Source organism: Leptinotarsa decemlineata, unplaced genomic scaffold (assembly GCF_025532065.1).
Source record: "Leptinotarsa decemlineata unplaced genomic scaffold, Ldec_3_MD MMD2_tig00026328_RagTag_RagTag, whole genome shotgun sequence".
Taxonomy (NCBI): Eukaryota; Metazoa; Arthropoda; class Insecta; order Coleoptera; family Chrysomelidae; genus Leptinotarsa; species Leptinotarsa decemlineata.
Genome location: NW_027412688.1, coordinates 28,839,018 through 28,847,862, shown reverse-complemented (window position 1 = coordinate 28,847,862; position 8,845 = coordinate 28,839,018).

Here is an 8,845-nt window from a genome sequence, read left to right as displayed (position 1 = left end):
TTTTGGAAGTTTTACTATGATTTGTTTTAAATTCATTCTGACTATATTTTAGCTTCGAAATGCAGCAAAAACTCCTTTTGGAAAGAAATGTATTTTTTGTGATATTCCAAAATGTAAGATAAACTTTTATATTTTTGTCATACAATTTTGGAACCACCATTTGTTTTGTTTTTTCTTTTCCCAAACACATGCTCTTTTTTCCGAAATATAATTTTTCAAATAGTGATTTCAGTATATGCAAATATAATAATACTATCAATATTCAGTGTTGAATTAAGAAAAATAATTTCTGCATAATTTTGCATCAGTAGAGAAAGCAATTATTTTTATATTTATATTTTCATTGACAATTTATAATTTTCCTTCTTTAGAAGTTTTTTGTTCTTTATATATTAATGGAGTAGTAGAATGGCAAAAAATGTTATCCTTAACATTTTCTCAGAAAAGGTATTTTTTCAATTATAATTTATATGTTGAATATTACTTGTCATTGCTCAATATGAGAAATTTCCCATCAGGATTTTGGACTGTAGGAGATCGGAAGACTGATTAATTGGGGCAAAGTTGCACATTTATGTATTGTATTTATGAAATATTGGAAAAAATGGAAATTTCGTGAGATGATTTTTTGCCGACTTTATTTGAAAATATATCAAAATGATCACATTCTTATACAAATCCGGTTTGCGTAATACTGTTTTTGTATTTTCAAATGATGTGTCGAAAGTTGCCCTTGTTTTTTGGGAAAGGTTTTGGCTTTCTTGATACAAAAAATGGTGGAATCTTCCAAATGAAGGAAGAAAGCAGTTATTAATTTTGTATCATCTGAAACATCAATATCTGCCATTGAGGATGACAGTGTTCCATGTTAGTGAAATTTTACCTTTTTCATATACGATATTGTGTAGCAATCCTGTGAATGATGTCTGAATCAATTCCATAACCGATGATTAGAGTACAAACTGGATAGAAAAAAGTTTTTCGTATAATTCAGTGTTCAAATAAAAGTTGATGTGAAAGTATTTTTTCTTTTGTGTGATTCAATGTTTTTATGGAAGTAGTTGTTTCGAAAGGGCTTTTTCTTTCAGTTTGTGCCTGAGTCACTTCTTTGCATGATCAACACATCTTTGTAATGTTATCCAGATTGGTACTGAAGTGACAATAAGAAAAATGTTTTATTCCGAAACATTGAAGTCCGCTATTGAGGATGGTTCCATGTGAATAGAATTTTACCTCTTCCGTATACGATATTCTGTAACAATACCGAATAATATCTGAGTCAATTTCATAACGAAAGTTTGAATTATAAACTGAATGGAAATTTTTTTTTAATATAATTAAAAGTTCATATAAAAGTAGATAGTTGCTTCAAAAGAACTTTTTCTTCCAGTTTGTGCCTGAAAGCTACTTTACATGATCTACACATCTTTGTAAAGAGTTAATTTTGCAATAGATTGCTTTCTTCCTTCCTTTGGAAGATTCCCACATTTTCTGTAGAAAGATGGAGAAGTGGAAAGCTAAAATCTTTATTTCCTCAAGGTTAAGCTGTCCTAAAAATATATCCCTTTCAATTTTCTTTTGTTATTACGAAAAACTGGATTTTGCAATGAAAACATTTTTTCTGTATTGGTTGGCAATAATTTTTTAACCTACCACATTTGAATGCAATTTTCAAATGTAGTGAATCACTATTATCCACCAAAATGAACTTCACGAATAAAGAAAAACCAAACATGATGAATTTTTATGAAAAAATCTATAAATATGTAAGAAATTATATCTGAAGATGTATTATGAGAGACAGCTTCAATGAACTTTGTTCAAGGCTTTGAATATGAATATAAATTTCAAGAACCCTTTCAATAAATCCAAAAAAAATGTATCCTTGCTATACAGGGTGTAACTGAATAAGTTTAAAACATTCAAGGAAGTAATTCCTCATCGAAAAAAAAAAGGATCTTTCATATAAAGAAACTTCATTGGAGCATCCCTTGTTAAGATACAAACCCTTAAAGGGGGTACATGAAATGTGTATAACAATGTTTTTCACAAGCACTGAAAAAGTTACAATATTGAAATTAACCTGACGTTTTGTACTAACAGAAAGACACTTGGCCAGTAATTTATTTGGTTTACCCCATGGTTGTAAGGGGTGGAAAACGCAACCCCTAAAATTTATTTCCAATGTAACTTTTCGTCTTATTATTTGTTTACCATTCAAACATTTATTTCCGATAGCCTGTTTCATTCTAAACAAAAAATGTCTCTTGGGTTTTTTGGCCAAAATAAACCAGTGCGCAGCAAAACATTATTTTACGAACAACTACATAGATATATCGTCATAAATGCGAACTGGATTTATTGTTATTTTGTAGTTATTACCTCCATTAAACGATTAAAGGGTAATGAACAAAACTAATTTATTAATAACAAAACACACAACATGTAGAAATCATAGTAAATGTTCAATATGTCTACCTTCAAACATTACGCATGCGTCTAGACGTCGGCGCATTGAGCCACGTAGTCGCTCAAATATTCCTGGAGTCTCTCTGATTATCCTGCACGCATCGATGATGCGATTTCTTAAGTCCTCTACATCGCGAACAAGAGTACGATAAACCAAATGCTGTAAATGGCCCCGAATAGAGAAATCGAGAGGATTGAGATCCGGAGATCGAGCGGGCCAGTTCTGTGGTCCTCCTCGACCTACCCACTGATTTGCATATGTTTCGGTTAAATGCTGACGTGCTACTTGACTAAAATGGTCGGGAGTCCCATCATGCATAAAAAACATATCCCTTCTGACGCCCAAAAGAACTTCCTCCAGTAGTACTGGATGCACTTCTCTTAAAAATTGAACGTATGCCCCACCATTTAATCGAGAAGGTAGAAAATGAGGCCCAATTAAAGCATCCCCAATAACTCCGAGCCATACGTTAAGAGAAAACTATTCTTGATGTTTAGTTTCGACAATAGCGTGAGGGTTTTCATCAGTCCATATGTGGTAATTATGAAAATTAATAATCTTGTCCCAGGAAAAACTACATTCGTCTGTGAATTCTATCGTCTTCTGAAAGTCACAATTTCTTCTAATCATCTCCAGCATCCAATTGCAAAATTCAAGACGGTTCGGAAAGTCTCGCGATAACAGTGCCTGTACTCGTTGCAGATGGTAAGGGTATAAGAGTTGTTCCTTTAAAATTCGGGATACCGTCATATGATCAACATTTACCTGGGAAGCAATCTTTTTAGTACTGGTAGTAGGTTGTTCTTCAATCAAATCAAGTACTGCTTCCTCAAGCTGTGGTGTTCCTACTTCTCGATGGCGACCACAATCCTGCGTTCTTTTGTCGAATGAACCATATTCTCGTAATCGTTGATGAAGTCGAGCAAATATTCTATGTGAAGGATGCTGCCGTTGAGGATACATTTCAGCATATCTTCTAGAAGCTTCTAACCCATTCCCCTGCGATAGATCGTAAACGTAATGCATATCAGCCATTTCCTCATTTGTATATGCCATTTTAATAACAAGTGAACTATTAAAGTAATAAATTAAGAACAGAACAACAACACACAATTAGTATTAATTCAATTTCGAAAATTCACAAACTGACAGCGTCATACCAATTTAATTGTCACTATCGCTAATAGCGACCTACTAGATAGATTAGTTTCGTATTTTCGCATTTATGACGATGTATCTCTGTAGTTGCTCGTAAAATAATGTTTTGCTGCGAACTGGTTTATTTTGGGCAAAAAACCCAAGAGACATATTTTGTTTAGAATGAAACAGGCTATCGGAAATAAATTTATAAATGTTAAACGATTTTTTTAAATTACGCTTACGCGGCACTGTGTGATTTATTTCACATCTTCCCACACTCTGTAATTATATTGAGTTAAAGGTATTCGACATTTTGGTATTTGCAGTATCTGTAAATTCTATCTTTCAGTACAAAGTGACGGTGAGGAAGAGAGTGCATTTGACACTGAAATTCTGGAAGGTCTGGAAACAACGATTCAGGACAACGAAGATGATGACGATGAAACAGAAATTCCTGTACGTCTAGAAGATGAAGAAAAAGAAAACTAATACTTTTCTTTTTACATTATTAAAAATATAAAGATTTTCACAACAATTTCATTTTAATTGTCAGAAATGTACAGCTGTTGAATAAAGATAAAATTAAAATACATTAACTCACTTTACTTCCTTAAAATTTCCTTTGAATAAATTAATATAAATGTGAGACATATAATAATGTGATAAGTATAATATATTATCTAACATCAAACAATTTATACCTTTTAAAGATAAAATACTTAATTATTTTTATATTTCAAATGTATTTTCAATACATTAAAATGTACAATAATTATTTCATAATGACTTTTTAATTACACAAAGTAGGTAAGTATATATTATTAAATTAATATATGTGATTTGCAAAAAGTTGTTAAATATAATATAGCAACTGATAAATAATACAAATTATTCAAAATTGAAGGTAATATTCACAGATATTCACGGTTGACCTTGGATTACAGTACGCATGGCAGAGCGCTGCACGTTTACCGCTCTCTATTTCAAAAACGATTGAACACATAAAAAAAAGGTCTCAAATTTTATGCTTTACAATTTTTATAATAGATGTTAACATCATTGGAGCAATAGAAACTGGGATAATGGCGAAAAACTGTTTTTTTTTTTTTAACTTTGACCTCGTATAACTTCCGGTACAGACACGAGATTATATGAGATTTTTGAGACAGCTTTTAGAACGCCATAATAAAGGTATATACAAATATTCAGCTCATTATCTTTCATTCCGAGGTTAATCGCTAAATTAACAGTACTATTATTGGTACCAGGAAGGTACTACATAATCCTCAATAGTTGATGACAAAAAGAAATATAATACTACTTATCTTATCATTGAAGAAATGGCTAGGGTCGTTTATGATCCAAATAAGCTCATTGTTTTTATTAAATATTATACAATTTGTGAAAGTAGTTTCATTTTCTGAATTAAATCTTCTAGAAAAGATGAAAAACCAGATCTCCTTCAATAGCCAAATATAACATTGTATTCGACTTTTCAAATCACCTGGATGTAGTTTTTGGGATATTGAATTCTGTAATCATTTGAACCACTTCTTCTGAATCTCTCTTTAAGAACTCCTTTGAACAGTATAAGCATTAACATAAAACTTAGGTACTTCGTTGGTATTTACTATAGTTACCTACAGTTTTTTAGCACATACAAAATTGCAAAAGTTATAAACAAGTAAAAAAAGTGTAGTTGGGTTTTGCAAATATTTCAAAAACTATAAAAAAGTAATAAATTTTAAAAAGATTTTTAAAGAGGGGGCATTTTCAAAAAAATCCCACCTCCCAAAACTTTTTTTTTGTGGGTGTCATCGGCATCGACTACATTGGCCATTAGCCTCTTGTCCTGGGTTTGCAATGTTAATAACTTGTCGAGCTACCTAGGGAGCATCATGGCTATTCGCAATCCGTCGGCCATGTATACGTTGCAGAATCATCCCAGCTTCAACTAGATGAATTCTCTCAAGAGAAATATCTCGCCGAAACTCGCTCTATTATTTATAATTTTGATTTAACGCTAGAAATAGGCCTCCTTGGAACTTTGGGAGGCGGACGCGGCATCTAAAGCGAGTACGTCATAAAAAATATTTTTTTAATATTATTTTAAAAATTATGAAAGTTGGGGTATATTCTGAATACTATGAAAAATTGATTCTCGTTGGAAAAAATCATAAAATGAATTTTTGAGAAAGCTAGGTAATTATTAATTGACAATATTTCACTTGAAGACCAGGCCAGACTGCATTGAAGACCAGAAAAATAATTTTCCAAAAAATGATTCGCTTCATGGAGTTTTTTTATCAGTGTAGGTTCTCAATAAGATCACTTTGTAAGAGTTTGAAAAATTTTAAGATTTTGTTCATTATATTTTTTTTTTACTAATAAAAAATGAATGAGTCAATGATTGCGTCTATTGTCTGTTAGAAGTTGGAGCAATAAAAATATACTCCATTGATACTATTTTGGTACTTTAATTACAATTCGAAAGTTTTATGGCTGTTCCAAAATTTCCATGAAAATCTGGAATGTACAGGTAATATCCTAAATAATTTGTTTGAAGGTGGTTGACAATGTTTCATGGTGTATTTCATCAGTTCGGACTTCCATTGTCTAATATAATATGAATTGATTTGAAATTCCTGAAACCAAAAAACAAAAAACCAAACAATAATAAAAAAAAATAAAATTGAAATATCAATACAAGCTGAAAATTAAAAATTATTATTAACAAAATATTAATTTTTTTTTATTTTTTACAAGCTACAATACAAGCTGAAAATTAAACACTAATAACAAAATTTTTTTTTTATTATTTTTTATTTTTTTGTTAATAATAATTTTTAATTTTCAGCTTGTATTGATATTTCAATTTTTATTTTTTGGTTGTTGTTTGGTTTTATGTTATTTCTTTGTAATTTCAGTTTATTTTGTTCAAATAAAATTGTTATTTTCGGATAATCTCTTTTAATATTTTTTCAGGAATTTCAAATCAATTTATATTATATTAGACAATGGAAGATGAGTTCTTCATTTTCACCATGACCAATTACTATTTAGGTTTGTAACAAGGAAACAAACAATTTTGGAAGAACAACCCTCCTGTTCACATTCTCAAGAAAGTTTTAAAATCATAGAAGTAAGTATGTCAAAATGTTGGAAGTGATTCTGACAATTATAGGAAAGATAAGAGGCAATAAATAGGCTAGTAAATGGAGTGCATTGGGAAATGTCATCATTTTCGATTGATCTTTATGACTGCGTATATGACAGACATTGCTATATGATTGGTTGAATTCATTGTCCATTAATACTTCATTATTTGCGAAAAATAATAGTGAACATCGATTAATAAGTAATGAAATGTAAGCCCTGGTTACAGCTATCGAAATCTGGAGGGAAGAATAAGGATATTTATCAGTTATCGAAGCATCATAAGGTAGATGTACAGTCTCCCTCCTGCACCTAGTGTAAAAAAAGTAGAAAAAACGAACTGCTCGATATTTATTTGGGATTCAAATTGGAACAAAAACATATTTTTGAGAGTTTATAAACCATGAACCAAACTGACGGTTAGGTTAGTTAGCAATGTTAGCATTTAAATTATGAACCGAACCACAGAACACAGAAGATGTGTGATTGAACATAGAACTCATATAACAGAATATGAAAAATAATCACCACATTGACATGAAAATCGCCGAATCTAGTGATAAATCACCAGCAACATTGAAACTGACAAAATAATTTTTACTTTACACTCGGCAAGAGTAAAAGCAAACTTGCTATTTGCTGTCACTTAATCAATGACTTCACCTTTTCAGACACCCTTTTTTAGGTACCATCTCGTCTAAAGTCGCCTCTTATTTCTTACCCCCTCCTATACTTATACTTAACCTCTCTGCAATGATCTGTATCCGCCGTATTATTGTACTATAAAGGTGCTATTGTACTTTAGGACTTCAATTCCATGGTGTCACAACTACATTCTATTTCAATTTTTGTAAAAAAAAATCCAAAGAACATCACTGATAAGCACAAAATAATAAACAGAATACCCACTCCTCAGCGCGGGAAAAGTTGAGTGTTTTTTTTAGCGCGGACTCGGGCCCATCTTCTCAGGTTGTATTTTTCATTGGTTGAAGATTGACGCTGATGAATGACAATAAACAAACATTTTTGGAAACGCCCGTTACAAAAGAAAAAAAGTTAGTGGTTCAAATTGAAAGGGGTATATTTTTAGGAGAGATTAATTTTGCTGAATGCAAACAGGCTGGAAGAAAAACTACAACTACTTTCTTATAAACATTGAATTACAAAAAAGAAAAAATACTTTCGAAACAACTACTTCCACAAGATGTGAGTAGCTTTAACGTCAGACAAAAAGTCAATAGACGAAAACCTAAAAAGCTGAAATATTCCAGCAAGAGTAATTTCACCATCACCTTTGAATTTTAAAAATTATTTTCGGAATATGGTATTGAAATCATAGAGTACTAAGCAAAAGTAACCAGCACAGACAAATTTTTGTTTATTTTTCTCTTTATATTGAAAAACAATTCGATTTCGTTCGTTTATTCCCTTTTTGAAACTCTTAAAATGTTCGATAGTCGCTCCACTCCAGTATCATAACAGGTTTGTTCTGGTTCTAACATCCAAAACAGTTTGGAAACTGCGCCAGACATGATGCGTACAAGCAAAAAATCTCAAACAGTCCGAAACAGTCTTGTGCACTTGGTTAAACTAGAACGCATTTTGAGGAGACACTATGCCATTTATCGTATATACCTATGAAGAGATGAAGACTAGAAAATACTGTTAGTCACGTCCATTTTGTTATGTAGCGTATCCTCGTAGTCAGTTCAAATGTTATTCAACCTCAATCATCAATTATTATAATCAAATGGTTAACGAATCATCCTAGAAAATAGCCCAAATAATTTCCACATGAATGCGCATAAGCAACGGGAACAGTTCTCAACAGTTCAGCCTCCAGAGCAAGAACGATTCGGGACGGTTCAAGACAGTTTAGGATCATTTCGCAGTCGAAACCAGAACAGAGGATTCATCAATCCGAACTCATCCTCAAAAACCAGAACGCTTAATATCAACTGCGAATGATCCTGACGTCCTAGAACTTCAATTTCGTAGAACCAGAACAAACCTGATAGGTTTCTGAACGTAGCTTGATAAAATTCCTAGAATTGAAATGACGACAATGGCAACACTGAA